The sequence below is a fragment of the Triturus cristatus genome, chromosome 10, assembly GCF_964204655.1.
Source record: "Triturus cristatus chromosome 10, aTriCri1.1, whole genome shotgun sequence".
In the NCBI taxonomy this organism is placed as follows: domain Eukaryota; kingdom Metazoa; phylum Chordata; class Amphibia; order Caudata; family Salamandridae; genus Triturus; species Triturus cristatus.
Genome location: NC_140593.1, coordinates 186,083,314 through 186,100,145, shown reverse-complemented (window position 1 = coordinate 186,100,145; position 16,832 = coordinate 186,083,314). Strand labels below are relative to the sequence as shown.

At 46.1% G+C, this 16,832-nt stretch overlaps 1 protein-coding gene across 2 annotated transcripts in view; it reads right to left on the bottom strand.

The window, feature by feature from the left end:
• The window catches only part of TMEM106B (transmembrane protein 106B), a 121,586-nt gene that overhangs the window by 35,116 nt on the left and 69,638 nt on the right, over positions 1 to 16,832 (bottom strand). The window lies entirely within an intron of this gene.

The window sequence follows — 16,832 nt, the reverse complement described above, 5'->3', positions numbered from 1 at the left end:
AAATAAATAAGTTACATTTTGAGCATTCTTCAACTGCATACATTTATAATTAATCTATGGAAGTATTCCCAAACACTAAGGGAATCACTAAAGGAAAAACACTTGCTAGATTTATAATGATGAACTGTGTTAGATTTAATAAAGCTAAAGCAGTGTTTACAAAAGTTGGCATGCAGTATCTTCAAAATTGGTTCAGGAAGGCACTGGATAAACTATTTCCTTGCAGAGCCATCAGGACACAGAGATGCCAAAATGAACATGCATTGGCAAAGACAACCGGGGGGACATTTGTATGCCCTACAGTTTAGGCATGCACATGCCGTACAAAAGTCAGACCTAATGGCTTTTCAAATGCTTGTTTCGGTAGCAGTACCGGGGAGCAAGCACAGACAGTGAAAAAAGGATTCTACAGAAAATATAGCAAAACTTTTTTTCTGTAGCATTCATTTTCGTGTGATTTTTCAGCGCTCTCCTCCCAAAGCTACTGGGCTGCTTGCTGACTTAATTTAGATATGGAATAGTCCCTCTTCATTTCATTGAAGGAGGAAGGATAAACCCAGACAGCCTTTAGAAAAATAGCCAGATTGAAATACTCCTGTGGGCTTTTCAAATATGTTATTGACAATTTCTTGTGTCAGAGTCTGAAAGTTCTGAAGCAAAAGAAGCCAAATGATGAAGGAGACCGACCCACAGTCCCATTTGGCAAAAGCGCCCATACAAATCAAACCTAACAAGTTACTCACAGTAGTAACATCTAACAATCCTAATTCTCTACCCTCCTACCTCTATTTTTGCCTATTTTGCAAACGTTCAGTGTATCGACCGCAGTGATGGGAAGTGAAGCACATGTATGTATGACATTGCATCCAGGCCCAGACTCTGGGTAACCTTCTTCTTTCTTGTCTGTAATTGCTTGGCTGCTCAATTCATTTTCTCACCATAGATCAACATAAAACTCAAAAGCAGACCATAGTAGAGTGGTGGGTTTTCTTTAAGTTATTTGTGAAAATTATGTATATTTGTAAAGTTTATTATTCATGGTCAGAAAATGTAATATGATATAGTGGAGAAAACACCTGACTTGTATTGTGTTTGCTGATAAGCCAATGTGTTTTCGACCTACTGTGGCCTACCAAAACTGGTCTACCACATTTGGAGATGGCCAGCACCTTTTGATTTCACTAAAAATATATAGACAATATTTATAGTGGCTTTCAGCCAAACCTTTTTATCTATTGGTTTGCTGTAGTGTCTGCCAAACCTAAATATGGTGTTCCTCACAGAAACCTATACCCTTAAGTGCCAAAGTTTTAAAGGTACATGTTAATGTTACCAAAAACATTTTGTAACTTAATTTTTTTAATTTTGAAGAAAACTTTGCAAGAGCATGGCAGTTGCTAGACACTCTGACAAGGCCCTCAATGAAGCTATCACTGAGCCGCATCCTGTGGATGACCTGCTACCGGATGCATTCTGTGTGGTTGGGCCTCCAACCCATTCAAAGATGGTCACTCATGCATGCACAAACAGGTGGCTGACTTTGGATGGGCTTCTAACCCAATGACAGAGGGCCAGCCATGCATTTGTAGCACAGACACAGTTGGCCATATTTGCATGTTTTTGTAAAACTTTATTACAATAATATTCAATTATAGCCTCATGTACATGAGCATGCATGTGTAAGCATTGGCGGCCATTTATTTTAATGTTTTGTTAATAATTAGAGAAGCAAGCACTGGCAAAGCCCATATGCTCATGGTCAACGCTAGAAATATTGGCTTTGGCAATGCTTGCTTATTTATGCTATCATTCTCTTCATATTTATTGTTTTCATAATTTGGAATACATGCACATAAGCAGTGCACATATACTAGTGTGAATGTGATTTCATTTATTACTTTAATTCAAGAAAGTGTTTACAAAAATGCTGAATTTAAAAATAAGCTTTAGCAAACACACAAGAAATCATTTACTAGTCTAAAAAGATACAGGACACATTTTTGTGGACCTATTTTCTTATGCATAAATGTATATGAAAAAGTAAAAGCAAAGCAAAAGTAAAGGAACACCGCTTACCACACTTTACACTAAAAAACAAAATATATTTAATCAGCAGAGCTGTTACAAATCAGTATCTTCTGGATCTGGACATTTCTGCCACAGTTACTTATGCTGCCTGTTGCAGGTACAAGTGTAAGGCAGCAGGAAATCCAGGACTTGCTATCCTTCTTCTGGAAGCAAATGTAAATACCCCAAATGCCAAAACTATACTAAAACTAGAACTAAAAGGAAGAAACTTACGAATAGCAGATCTTCAAACTTTTAAGAAGATTGTGAATCTGCACAGTAGTGTACACAACTTATGCTTTCATACCACATCATAATTCACGACTTTTGGAAAATATACTATACGTTTCTTGACATGTAAAGTCACAGTAAAAACACGTACCAATCATTAGCTAAGAGGGGGATGGATTTCTGTTAAAATGGTGAAGAAAGAAATGCAGGATTACCATGAAGTGCAAACAAAAGCCTTGTTTGGTCTGACTTGACTGCTTAAGCAGCCTGCTTGAGCTTTTGCACTAGTCTTCCAAACACATATTGGCGAAGCTAATTGTTTTTACATTTGTACTGCATATGGATTGGGCAAGTGTATGCCATGATTTCAAGCCTAATTCACTTAAGTGCAGACAAAAGCATCTGAAAATATATGCTACACAATATTTGGGTCACTCACAAACTTATTATAAACATGGTGGACATCTTGGAATAGTAAAGCAAAAATAGACTTTTAGTTATTGAATCCCCAATTTTGATTTCCTTTTGCAATTAATAATGTCATTTTCCTAAAGTTTTGTTTGAGGTGGTTCTTTTATTTCATAAACCATGATCACAAGCATGTTAAAAGTTAGAAGTAAGAGGACAGCCAACACGTTTCACCTTGGCATAGAGGCCACAGACAAATTGGTGCAATATGCAAGAGGATAAAAACACAATTACATACTTGCAATACAAATGATTGTTTTTAATGTAGACATTAAGAGGATGTGTATAAAATCAAAGAAAGGGGTTCTTAATAAGGATCTTGACTTAAAAATGTATACCAACTTGCTATTGTGCCAAGTTTTCTTGGTTTGTTACCCCGAAACCAGTCCCAGGATGCTTGTTTCCGGTCCAGAGAAGACCTGACTTGGCAGTGCGGGCTGGACTGTTCCCATGAGGCACCGGGTCAAGACTGATGTGCATATAGCTGGGTCTGAACTGAGGTGGAGAAGTGAGCTAAAGAACGATGATGGAGTCAACCCAGATCTGTGACTGGGGATGAGTGTTTGAAAAGTTTCAGCACACTTCCCGTCATCTCTTTGTGTTTGGGTTCATTATGGCAATACACATGATGTTTCCAAATATCACAAGTCGTACTAAGTCCTTCAGCATACTCGGTGCCTTCCAAACATCCATGCACCGTGTGGCAGGCAACGCATGATGACAGCCACATATTGCATGGATGTTTTAAAAGTGTATATTTTCTAATGAGGCTTGTGCTGCAACCCACAGCACAAACCTCAATAGAAAATATACACTTTCCGACCGCCGTGAAGGCGGTTGCATCATAATAATGGAAGCGGGACCGACTCCTTGTTGGGCGGTCTCCTTTCCGTTGCGATGTCGGATGATGTTGATTGGACGCTCGTATGAATGACATCGTAATGGGCCCTTAAGTGTCAACAGTTTCTGCTTAATGCCGGTTTTAAATAGGGCTGCATCTTTGTTGTGTCATAGGAATGGGTGATTAGATGGCCATAGGACACTTTGTGAATCTTCACCAAGTCAGCATTTCTTGACAGGGACAGCACCAGTTTTTTAAGGATCACTTTGACGGATTGATGTGAAACAAACATTGCAGTTACTGTATCCAAGTTGACATTTAGATTGTTGGTTGCGTTTGTTAAGTATGTTGCCTGTAGTGTCTTACGAGTTAGCAATGAAGGAACCCTTTTGGCTTCTGGTGGACTCCGTAGAGCAGTAATGTAAGTTTTGGAGCGAAATGCAATGAAGGCTGATTTAGAATGTTGAGTTTACAGCTAAACGCAGACGAATAAAGATGTGTAATACTAAGCTCCATGTGTGCCATAGGCATCAGCTGGTACCCAGGCTGGAGAGAATGCTAAATTTGGCGAGGAGACAGTGGATAAGAAAACGGACGATCGACAGTGCTCTCCCCGAGGGTTTGTCGTGGCCCAAGCAAACTACTTGTGCATGCCACATGTGCTGCCACTGAAGTTCGTAATCAACACTTAATGCATGTGGAGACAAAGCACAGCTCCAGCCGCTGTGAAGCAGTTTAAGATAACGAAAGCATTGCAGAGAATCTACACATCGGTGGCTGAGAAAGTGCTAGTCAGGCCATACATAAAGGTGTTGTGCTGCCATTCAATATAAAGTCATATGTTAGACGCAGTGTTGATCCTGAAGGCAGATAAAACCAGGTTTTCAAAGCGCAGTCATTGATAATGGAAAACTGCAAAATAATGCTGCAAACAAAAGTGTTGCAAAGAGATCAACTAGTTGTCAAAGTTGCAAATTGACTTTAAGAAAATTAATAATTGACTTACCGAGCCCATTAAAGAGTCATTGAACTGCTGCACTTGGTGAAGTGGCTCAAGGAGACGCTCAAGGTTGTGCTTACAGAGACGTCCATACCCGAAGTGGCTAATCACCAAAACTGCTGAATGGGGCTCAGAACAACTTCACAGGTCTTTGAAGAATAAAGAGCAGAGAGCTCTCAGGAAAGTGACCTTTTTCAGATGGAAGTGAAGAAAGTCAAGTTTCCAGCTATCATTAAAGATAATCCAGAGGCCAGCACATTGCAAAGTCTCACAGATGAGTTGCATAAACCAAGTTACAGTGATGTCACAGTGATCCACAAGTAGTGTCATCAAGTCCCAAACTGGTCTAAAACGCTGCTGAGCTCCTGAAATCTCCACCACTTTTCAATAACTCAAAAAAACTAAATATTTGTGATAGATGGATTGGATAGGGAGGTTTGAAGAGTTCACGGATGCTCTTGACGTGACTGATAAAAAAAAAGATGATCAAATGCCCCAAAAATCTTGCTGATGATGGTGTACAAGAAGTCATAAGGAAGATGGCACGAGCTGATGAAGAAATCGCATACCGTCAAATTGAAGAAACTTTGAATCTCAAGTCTAATTCAATGCCCAATGTGGATCATAAAAGATACATTTTAAGTCAAGAACGACAGAAAGTTGGAGAAATCATGATGAATTTGTGGAGAGACTGGATATACTCAAACACTGTAAATTCAATTAATTCAATGATGCTATACATCTTCGAGTTATTGATGGATGCTTGTCAGATTCATTTAGATGCCAAATACTGAGAGAAACCTTTAGTCTGGAGCCAGAGCTGCCAGAGTTGAAAAGCGTGCTGACAGAGGAGTTGCTGACATGGAGCCCGGAGGTGTCCAAAATGAATCAGTCATGAGTGTGAAAAGTAAGCCAACACAAAAGACTGAAGGATACAAAGTAATGTCTACATGTAAAAAGAAGTTTTGTTTTAGATGTGGATTTTTGCTTCCACACAAAAGTAAATGTCCCACCATTGGACAGATATGGAAAGGCTGTGGAAAGGAGAACAATTTTGTGATGGTCGCAAAGCGAAGGAAAAAACAAGTGCATCAATGTAAATGTTTTTTTCTGCCTTCGGGGTCCTTCAGGGACCCCCTGACAAACGCTAGTGGGTCAGGAACTCTCTACCCTGCCCCCTATTCACGTTCGCCACCTTCCTTTTCCACTCTCGCACTGAAAACAAACAAAATGGCGGCCGACACTTCCTGATTTCGACCGATTCGAACGTTGACCGACATGTAACAACCAATCAGAATTACGCTCGCGCATGTTAGGGTGCGCGCACGGTGCGCGGCTATAGATATGTATGTGCTTTTAACTGCAATTTTCTCAGGAACTACTGAACATATTGACTCCATATATGCAAAAGGCACATCCCTGACCTGAGGACTACCTCTCTGCCAAATTTCAAGTAATTCTGATCAGCCGTTCGGGCTGTACCTTCGACTAAAGGTCCTATGGGAAAATGCATGGGGAAAACGCGTTTTGGGACCCCCCCCTTTTTTCTCGGCCCCCGCTTGACGAATCCCCCCGAGACTTTCAGGGTAGGAGCTGAGCGGAGCGCCCCATTAGTTTTGAAAATTTCACGAAGATTCGTCAAACGGCGCCAAAGTTATTCAAAATAGAATTTTGAGACTTCCTATGGAAACACTGTCCTAACTATAACTATCTACTGGCGACCGCCAGTAGATAATATGTGTGTGTGTGTATACATTGTGAAACAATAACATTTTTCATTTAATAGAGGGGGAGATGTAGTGTCTTGTGAGTTAGCAAGGATGAAACCTTTTTAGCTCCTGACGGACCCCATTGAGCTGTGACGTAAGTGTAGAGCGGTATGCAATGAAGGCTGATTAATAAAGACGTGTAATACTAAGTTCTGTGTGTGGCGTAGACATTGGCAGGTACCCAGGCTGGGGAGGACACTACATTGCTTATGGACTGCTTAGTGCCCTAAGAACCAACAATTGAGCTATGTTTAATTTCTGGGGTTGGGTGCGGCAACAGAGTGATAATACTTTATAAAGGATGCCTTACATTCTAGGTCTTGCCTAGTCAAGCCAAACTCGTCGCAGCAGTGATTGCAGAGTATAGTTTGGTAGATTGTAAATTCTTCTATAAGCTTTACACTGAAGCTGATCTAAAATGATGGAAACTTTCCCAGGATAGGCTTGACAACCACAGGAGATGGTTCGCAATCACTTTACTAGCACTACTTTATTATCACTGAAGCCGTAGGTCTGTGTAATTTTTTGTTGACTTCACAGAGTGTGAATATCACACCTACGGCTTTTCTTGTCGAACGCTGCAGTTGCGAGTTGGCCTTTCCGGTTTTTATGAACAATACTCCTAGTTAGTTCTAACTGAGCAAATTTCCAATTTTAACTGACCCAGCCTCCTGGGCAGTTTGGGATTGGCTTTATATTTTCTAAAAAACATAACCTTAGTTTTCTTGACATTAACCGTAAGTTTGTTCTTTTCGTTATAAAGGTCTAGGTGATCAAACTCGCTGCACACAATCAATCAATCAATCAATCAAGGCATTTGTAAAGCGCGCTACTCACCCAGAGGGTCTCAAGGCGCTAGGGGGAGGGGGGTCCACTACTGCTCGAACAGCCAGGTCTTGAGTTGCTTCCTGAAGGAGAGGTGGTCTTGGGTCAGACGGAGGTGGATGGGGAGGGAGTTCCAAGTCTTGGCTGCCAGGTAGGAGAAGGATCTTCCTCCCATGGTGGCTCTTCGGATGCGTGGAACGGTGGCGAGGGCGTGGCTGGTCGATCATAGCTGGCGTGTGGGAGTGTAGAAGGTCAGGCGGTTGTTGAGGTATCTGGGGCTCAGGTCGTGGAGGGCCTTGTGTGCGTGGGTGAGGAGTCGGAACGTGATTCTCTGGGTGAGGAGTCGGAACGTGATTCTCTTGCTGACGGGGAGCCAGTGCAGGTTTCTCAGGTGTCCGGAGATGTGGCTGTGTCGGGGGATGTCAAGGATGAGTCGTGCGGAGGCGTTCTGGATGCGTTGGAGTCTTTTCTGTAGTTTGGCTGTGGTTCCGGTGTAGAGGGTGTTTCCGTAGTCCAGTCGGCTGGTGACGAGAGCCTGGGTGACCGTCTTTCTGGTTTCGGTGGGGATCCATCGGAAGATCTTTCGGAGCATGCGCAGGGTGTTGAAGCATGATGATGAGACGGCGTTGACTTGTCTGGTCATCGAGAGGGAGGAGTCCAGGATGAAGCCCAGGTTGCGTGCGTGGTCCGTAGGTTTGGGTGCGCTGCCCAGGGCGGGGGGCCACCAGGAGTCGTCCCAGGCGGAGGGTGATGATCCCAGGATGAGGCCTTCCGTCTTGTCTGAGTTCAGTTTCAGGCAGCTGTATATCATCCACTCGGCTACGTCTTTCATCCCTTTGTGTAGGTTGGTTCTGGCGGTGGCTGGGTCGTTGGTGAGGGAGAGGATCAGCTGAGTGTCGTCGGCGTAGGAGATGATGTTGAGGTTGTGTTAGCGTGCGATGGCTGCGAGGGGGCTCATGTAGACGTTGAAGAGGGTGGGGCTGAGTGATGATCCTTGCGGGACGCCGCAGATGACTTCGGTGGCCTCGGATCTGAACGGGGGGAGGCGGACTCTCTGGGTTCTTCCGGTGAGGAACGAGATGATCCAATCTAGTGCCCTCTCTTGGATTCCGATGTTGCTGAGGCGCTGTACTAGGGTGCGGTGGCAGACAGTATCGAACGCTGCGGAGAGGTCCAGGAGGATGAGGTCCGCTGTTTCCCCCTTGTCGAGCAGGGCTCGGATGTCGTCAGTGGCTGCGATGAGGGCGGTCTCGGTGCTGTGGTTGGCTCGGAAGCCGGACTGCGAGTGGTCGAGGGATCCGTTTGTCTCGAGGAAGGCGGCAAGCTGTCTGTTGACGGTCTTCTCGATGACTTTGGCAGGAAAAGGCAGGAGTGAGATGGGGCGGTAGTTCTTGAGGTCGGAGGGGTCCGCTGATGGCTTCTTCAGGAGGGCGCTGAGTTCGGCGTGCTTCCAGCTCTCCGGGAAGGTGGCGGTGTTGAAGGAGCAGTTGATGATGTCCCGGAGTTGGGGTGCGATGACGGAGTCGGCCTTGTTGAAGACTTGATGTGGGCATGGGTCGGTTGGAGATCCGGAGTGGATGATGTTCATCGTGTGGATGGTGTCTTCGGTGCTGACTGGGGTCCAGGCGCGGAGGGTGGTGGTGGGGGTCGTCGGTTCGGTGGCTGGGTGCGTGGTCTGTGCGCCGAAGCTGTTGTGTATTTCGGCGATCTTGCGGTGAAAGAACGAGGCGAGTGAGTCGCAGAGGTCTTGTGAGCGAGTGATGTAGTTGTTTCCGGCGCTGGGGTTGGAGAGCTCTTTGACGATGCTGAAGAGTTCCTTGCTGTTGTGTGCGTTGTTGTCTAGTCGTTCCTTGAATGCTGTACTCTTGGTGGTGTGGATCAGCTGGTGGTGTTTGTGGGAGGCGTGCTTGAGGGCGGTCATGTTGTCTGTAGTCGGGTTTTTTCGCCAGGCTTTCTCAAAGGTACGGCAGTTCTTCTTGGAGTTTTTGAGGTCGTCGTTGAACCAGGAGGCTTTCTTGCTGCCGGGTCTGCTGGGGTGGTTTTTCAGAGGTGCGAGGTCGTCAGCGCAGTTGGTGATCCACTGTGTGAGGTTGTTGGCTGCTTGGTTGGGGTCCGTTGAGCTGGCGGGAGGGTTCTGGCTCAGTGATGTGGTGAGCTGGTCGGTGGTGATCTGGTTCCAGCTCCTGCGGGGAGCCTGTTGCGGGTGGTGGTGAGTCGTGGTTCTTCTGAAGCTGAAGTGGACGCAGCTTTGGTCTGTCCAGTGGAATCCGTCGGTGTGGCTGAAGGAGATGTACTTGCTGGAGGAGAAGACTAGATCAAGCGTGTGTCCGGCGTAGTGGGTGGGGGAGTTCTCCAGTTGCTTGAGTCAGAGGTTGGCGAGGTTGTCCAGCAGGGTGGTGGTGTTGTTGTCATTGTTGTTCTCCAGGTGGAAGTTGAGGTCCCCTAGGAGGATGTAGTCAGCGGAGGGGAGGGCGTGTGGGCTGATGAAGTCTGCGATGTCTTTGCTGAATTGAGTGCGAAGTCCTGGGGGTCTGTAGATGAGGGTGCCTCTGAGTGTGGTCTTGGGGTCGGTGTGTATCTGGAAGTGAAGGTGTTCGGCAGCTGTGAGGGTGTCGTCGGAGTTGGTCGTGATGCGGATGGTGTTCTTGTGGACGATGGCGAGGCCTCCTCCTGTCTGGTTGACGCGGTCCCTCCGGGTGATCTTGTATCCGTCCGGGATGGCGATGGCGCTGTAGGGTGCTGAGGAGGCGTTCATCCATGTTTCCGTGAGGAAGGCGACGTCTGGAGATGTGGTGTCGAGCAGGTTCCAGAGTTCCACGGCGTGTCTGTGGACGGAGCGGGTGTTGAGCAGGATGCAATACAGGTGGTTGCTGCTGGTGCTCGGCTTGGCGGGTGCGGTACAGGTCCGGATGCAGGAGAACTTGCAGAAATGGCAGCTGAATGGTCCGTGGGTGCGTCTTGGGGTGGCTCTGCAGCAGCCGGGGATCCGGCCGGTGTTGAGTGCGATGAGAGTGGCGGCGTTGTAGGACTTGCGGGTGGGCTGGCATCTGCGGGGGCCAGGGGGTCTGGCGCTGGGCGCGGGCCAGGCGCGGACGGGCGCAGACGGGCTTGCCTTAGGCGCGCCCGCTGCACGCGTCCACTGCGCGGCCTCCATATGAGTGTGAGAGGGAGGGAGGAGCAGCTGGGAGGTGGGAGCGGGGCAGCCAATGGGGTGCGAGGGGGCGGAGCTACGGGACGCGGTGGCGGGAAACGGGTGGCGAGGGGGAGACGCGGTGCGCAGGGGAACAGAAGACAAAAAGGATCACAATCTGGGCAAAAAAGGAGAGGGGAACAATTCAAGGCAGCAAAGGACACGGGTACAATGGGGGCGATTACAGGCACTCACTCGTGGGAACAGAAGAGAAGGAGGAACAATTCCAGGCAGCAACAAGGCACAGGTACAATGGGGGCGTTGCAGGCACTCACTCGTGGGAACAGAAGAGAAGGAGGACACTGGCACTCGAACGCAGGCAGAAACAATGCAGCAGCGGATAGCGGTCACACAGGGGGCTGCGTGGCGGTGAGGGGAGCGACCTGCCTGGTAAACACAAAGTCTTTCCTTTATTTATTAAAGCATAATAAAAGAAAAATAAATGCTGGATAGAAAGACAATCTGTAGCGCCCTAAGAGCTTTTCCATGCTCAATCTTTCATTAAATACGATATCCATCATATTTGCTAAAAGGAGAAAAAAAACAGAAGAATTTGTAAGGATTGAGTGCTGCTTCCTCTAGGCTTCAAAATGGGCTGTTATATGTAAAATGCTATAAGATGACACTGGCAAGGTTCAATATACATGAACAAAGCATGTGCATGTTGAGCTGCTAAATTTACGTAGGGAAAAAACAGAACATGACAGATGGCCCAATCTCTTTCGAGACTGATGCACTGAGGATGGTTAGTCTATAAAACTGGAAGATGGGGAACTTGTTCAATGGTAGGAACTGACAGATGATGCTGAGGGACTTTCTAATACACCCAGTGTGTAGGATAATAGCGGATTCATCATATAACTATGTCATGCATCTAGGTGAGTAATTACATTGATATATTCTTGATAAAAGGATGTTTTAGCAGACAACAGTTAAACAAATTCTCACATCAGGCATTTTTGGTTTCAACTAATGAGCCTTATCAGGAGCCTTGTGGGGACTACCTGTCCCAGCCTGCACCAGGGCGAAGGAGAAGCGCTGCAACACCTGCACCTGATCTTCCAAGTGGTGCCATGGGTAAGATCTTTTCCAGTTTCTTCAATGAGATTTGACTTTTTGTCACATCTTGGCCATTTGTAGAGTTTACTGAGTTGGGATCCATGTTCTTGCATCATACAAGCAGCGTGAGGCACTAGGCACACTATTCAGCATGTGGGCCACCCACAGCCATGCCGAGTACCCATACAAGGAGATCTTTACCTGTCCTTTACACCTCAGGATTTGATAGTATTGTCGCTGCATCCTTTTGGACTGCTGATCAGCGTTGCTCGGGACCTTCATTGCACACCCCCCTCTCCCCTTCTCAGCGTATTGTAATTTTCACCAGGCTTTGCAGATTGCTTCTTCGGGATGGGATCTCTTTTTCCCTTTTACCACTAGTTTAGCCTACTAGCTTTACCAGCTAGCTATATCATTCTACATCAGTGTTTCTCGTTGTTTATTTTACAGTTAGAAGAAGTGGTATCCATTTTCATTTCCGTTTTACGAAGGTCTCTTTTTCTGATTGAGTTTTCAATGCCACGAGCACTTTGCCGCGAGCGCTTTTTCTAACTTGTTGTTCAATTATAAATGAGAAAGCTCCTTTATTGTGCATCTGTCGTTAGAGCTGCTGGCCCGAGAGACTCAGGGCACATGCTTCCTCGTATTGTTTTTAGCTTTTGTCATTTATATATATTTTTTCTTTTTTTGTATGGTGAGACCGTGAACTTATCAAGAAGATATGGGGAAAAGAAAGTGGACTGAAAAACTCCCAGGTAAACCTATTAATACAAAAGCCCCAGATTGCTCCTCCCGGAACTGTACTTTACCAAATAGACAATCTTATTAAGGAAGTGGAAATAATGCTGCATCCGGATGCTCCAAGTAAACCTGGTGCCAAATCAAAAAAAAAAAAAAAACAGTCACTTTATTTGATAAAATGTCCTGCAAATCGAAAACATGTCACATCCGTAAACTTGCCCCAAAGAAAAGGAGAGGGCAGGCGATGTCCAAGCAAATCCGCAACCGTGCACTTTATCTAATCCACCTATTCCCAATGAAACCACAACTGTATGCTTTAACCGCTTTTACCCCCAGCCCTGAGTGCTCAGGCCACCAACGGCTTTTATCCCTCAGCTAGGTGCAAAAGAGGAGGCCTGCAGGCAGATGAAAGAACTTTGGGAGGTCATTCCCTTTGGGCAGAAATAACAGATCTAAAAGGTAAAGTACAACTATGGATGGAACCACAGTCACCTGGGCCCTCGTCTGTAGGTCAAATTAAGAGGGCACGAGCACCCCTACTACTAGGGTGCAATATCCAATTCTGATTATCCATCTATTCTGCCTCATAACCGACCATATTGCGAAGCCCTACTGGTTGCTTTACACTGCCCCAGGGCTAAAAACCGGCAACTTCCTTCCTTTTCTCCCCATAACCAGGTATCAGAATTCCCCCAGGGTTTAGTATGGATCATCAACAAATTCACACAATACATGTTAAAGAGTGGGTCTCGAGAGTCCTACTGCTTCTTATAGTTCATTTCCACAACCAGCCTATTCCTACCACAGTCCCAACCCAGAAACTAGTTTTTTCATCTGTTTAAATATCCATCGACCAATACCAACCATGACACTTTTTCCCAAATTAGGACAATTTACATGAAATGTGCCCCCAAACTTAACTCACATGTTAGGGAAGATGAGGCCTCTTTAACCAACAAAGTGATTAATTGGATCAGGGATGTTAGGAAGCTTTACAGTGTTATCTAGTCCGACATCATCGGGCCACCCACCTACAATCTTCAGACAATTCAGATTACATCAAACTGCAATTTACCCACCCTTCAATCGTATTCTCTCAGCAGAGGGATAAGCAATTCCATTCTTCCTCACCACTATCTCAAGTTGACTGACTGGAGTCTGTAAGGATTCCTTCATCGAACATTAGGCTAGGTCCTAAACTCTGTCCATCTCAAGGGCAGCCAACCGGCACTAGCCCCATTACAACTCTTCCCTTACTGAATTATTCTATCCAGCCCCATTCGATCAGCTTGGAGGTGTAGTCAGATACTGCTGAAAACCATTTGTGTTCTCCTTCCATTTCAGGGATCCCTGGCTTCCCCCTCAACCAGCTCCAATAACAGTCTTATTTTGATTTCCTGGAATATTGCTGTGCTCAGGAGCAAACATACCCAAGAGGATTGGGGGGCCTTTATCGAGAGGGGCGATATAATTATGTTACAGGAAACTTGGGACATTTTGCCATCTCACTGACAAAGCTTTAAAACCTTCCACGTTACAGCTTTTAAATCCGAAGGTGGTAGATCCTCAGGTGGACTCGCTATTAGGTTTAAGATCTCCTTGGGCTGTAAAGTAAGACAGCTACCCATTGATTCCCCCGGTCTACTTGGACTTGAAGTTTCCTGTTTTACATCTTATGAAAACATAATTTCCAAGACCAGGGAGGAGGCAGTCATGATTGTGGATGGGGATTTTAATACGAGGTTCACACCTTTATCACTATTAAGGGAAATAGCAGGAAGGGAAGACCGGTACTGGGGTATACCAGGACCCACAGGTCCCTGCTTAATGACTAAGGTGACCTCACAGTTGCTAGACCTCTGCATTTGCTCCCATTTGAGAGCCAGTAATGCAACAACCAAGCCAGATGCAGAGAGGCGACCCACTTTTAGAAGGACCTCCTATTCGGTGTCATATTGATGATTATATCCTTGTAGACCGCCGGTCTTGTGAATATCTCATTGATATGGAAGTCTTGTCCCAGTTTGAGAGTGACCATTTTCCCCAGCTCCTTACCCTTCGGCACAACCTAGATAGTTTAGGCAGGAACCAACGTTTGCCCTGTGGAGTCCTAATGATCAGTAACAATCGGAGGAAAGTTCGGTGGGAGAGTTTGGTCAATAATGAGGGGGTTTATGCCCAACTATACATGGTCAGATTCCCATCTTCCTTATCCTAGTAAAGACTGAGCTTTCACCCCATAAAATCATGGTTATTCACACTACATAGCTTGAGGAAATTAAATCCTGTTTTTTTTTTGTTTTGTTTTTTTTAATCAAACCTTCTTCCAACAGGAACTTTCCTCCAGCTGTAGATCCCACATGGTTTAATAGGGACTGCAGGGTAGCGAAAGCCATCTAATTAATGCCCTTAAAGGTGGTTGTCCTCAAGAAATCAAGTCTGCTAGAGTACTTCATAAATCCACCCAAAAAACATAAAAATAGCTTGGGATACAGCTATCTGGAATGACATTCAGATCACTTCGTGCTCTTGGAACCAGGCAGTTTTCTGGCATGCTATATCTCATGGTGCTAAGACGACCTGATGGAGGCCAGAATCTTGCATCTTTCACATGATTGGATTAACCACTTCTAATCCTTGTATTGTGAACCTACGTCCTACCCCAACTCCCATGCTTCGGATCCAGCTAAATTAAGAACTGTGTCATCTGTAACACCGCATTCGATTTCCCCAAATTACAACCTACCGAACACTGGTGACTTTTTCACTATGGCAGAAACCAAACAAGCCATCTGCTCTCAGAAGGCTGGGAAGGCCCCTGGGTTAGACAGAATTTTGGAGGACCTATTTATCTCAGAACCTGCCATTTGGGTCCCCTATTTTAACTGTGTTGCCATTACAATTCCTGCATCCTGGAAAGTTGCAGAGATCATCCCTATTTTCAAGAAAGGTCTTAAATCTGACCCATCGATTTATTGGCCAATAAGCCTTATCAACTCAAGCCCAAAAATATTTTGCAAGTTAATTTTAGACAGTATATTAACCTGGATTGATGACAATGAGATGCTGTCCCGGTTTCAGGTAGATTTTCATCCCAAAACTAGTACAGTTGAGTTTTCTACTTATCAGGTGGAAACAGGTTGATATAATTAAGGGTAGCCTTTATAACACTTTTGCAGACCTAAGAGCGGCATTCAACATGGTCCCCAGAGTAAAACTGATATGACTGTACTCATACTGGTCTCTAATGGCATATTGATACCATTCTATTCCACTGTTTGTTGGCTCAGAGTAGTGAACAGTGATTGAGATGAATTCAAACACCACTTTTTAGGTCTCGCCTGAGCCAGCGCATGCGCTGCCTCAAGCGAGACATTTAGTAAGCGGGTTTTGGAAGTGCTACCCAGAAGCTTTTGGCGGCCACCAGCTTGCTGTTACGCGCAGACGCGTGCGCGACGTGCACAGCTGCCATCTGGCTTTCGTCAGCTTTTTTCCCTTTCACTTTCGCGCCGCGCGGCCGTGTCACTTTCACGGCTGTGCGGCCATTGTTTGTCTGCCTTTTGCTTTTAGTCTCACCTTTCTCTCTTGAATGTCCTACCCATGTCTCCCGCTCTCTGTTGCTTTTCTTCCCACGTCCGATTCTGACTTTCCCCGTTCCCCCTTTCCTCTCATCTCCTTTGTCTCTGCGCATCTCTCTCCTGTCTGTTTCCCCTTGAGACGTTTCTTCCGCCCCTTAGCTCTCTCTGCCCCTCTCTGCAGCTCATTCCATGTATCTCCTTTTTACTGATACCCAAGCGGGTGTTCTTTTTTCTCCATCTACGCCCTTTCCCTGGCTCTCTGCCCCCATTGTTCCGTCTCCTTCCATCCACTTTACTCACCCTCTCCCCAAGTCACTCTCTACCTGTCCCCGCCTCGACGCCTGCCCACCCACTTCTCGTCTCCCCTCCGTCTCACACTTCTATCCTCCCATTTGCCTGCTCTGCACGTTCTATACACCACATCACTTTCTACCTCAGGGTATTATCTGCCACCCACCCCATCAGTACGCATGTGCACGTTCCATTCCTTTGCCCCTCACCCTATTTCCATCTGTCCAGAATCACAATCTTCGCTTCCCGTCCTCACTTCGTCTCACCATCTCAGTCTGCTCACTCTTCACTTTTCATCACCCCTTCGTCTGACCTGCTAGTTCGACACCCCTCTTTCCACTTCTGAAGTCTGACCGGTTCTCTCCCCCATCCATCACCCTTCCAGCTTCCCCCCTTCCCCAACACTGTCAGCTCGCCACCCGCACGACTGTCAACCCTCCACATCAATCTTATCTCGCCCTCACCTTATACCACCTTCCTCCTCATGTATAGCGCTTTCTACCCCTAACGACGCCCTAGAGCGAGCCGTAGCCGCCCCATGTTGCGTCTGCCACCTCCATCTACGTCGCCAGGTCATTAACTTTTAAGTCCCGACCATATCCTGTTGGAAATAAATTGTCATGATGTGCTGTAGTCCATTCGGTGCCATTAAAGAAACGATCACCACAGCTCCCAGAACCCACCGGGCTGTCAAATCACATCCCAGGACTAGTGCAGTCTAGCAACCCCACCACTCATTTTGTGCACCATCTCGCCCTGAGGGACAATTCTC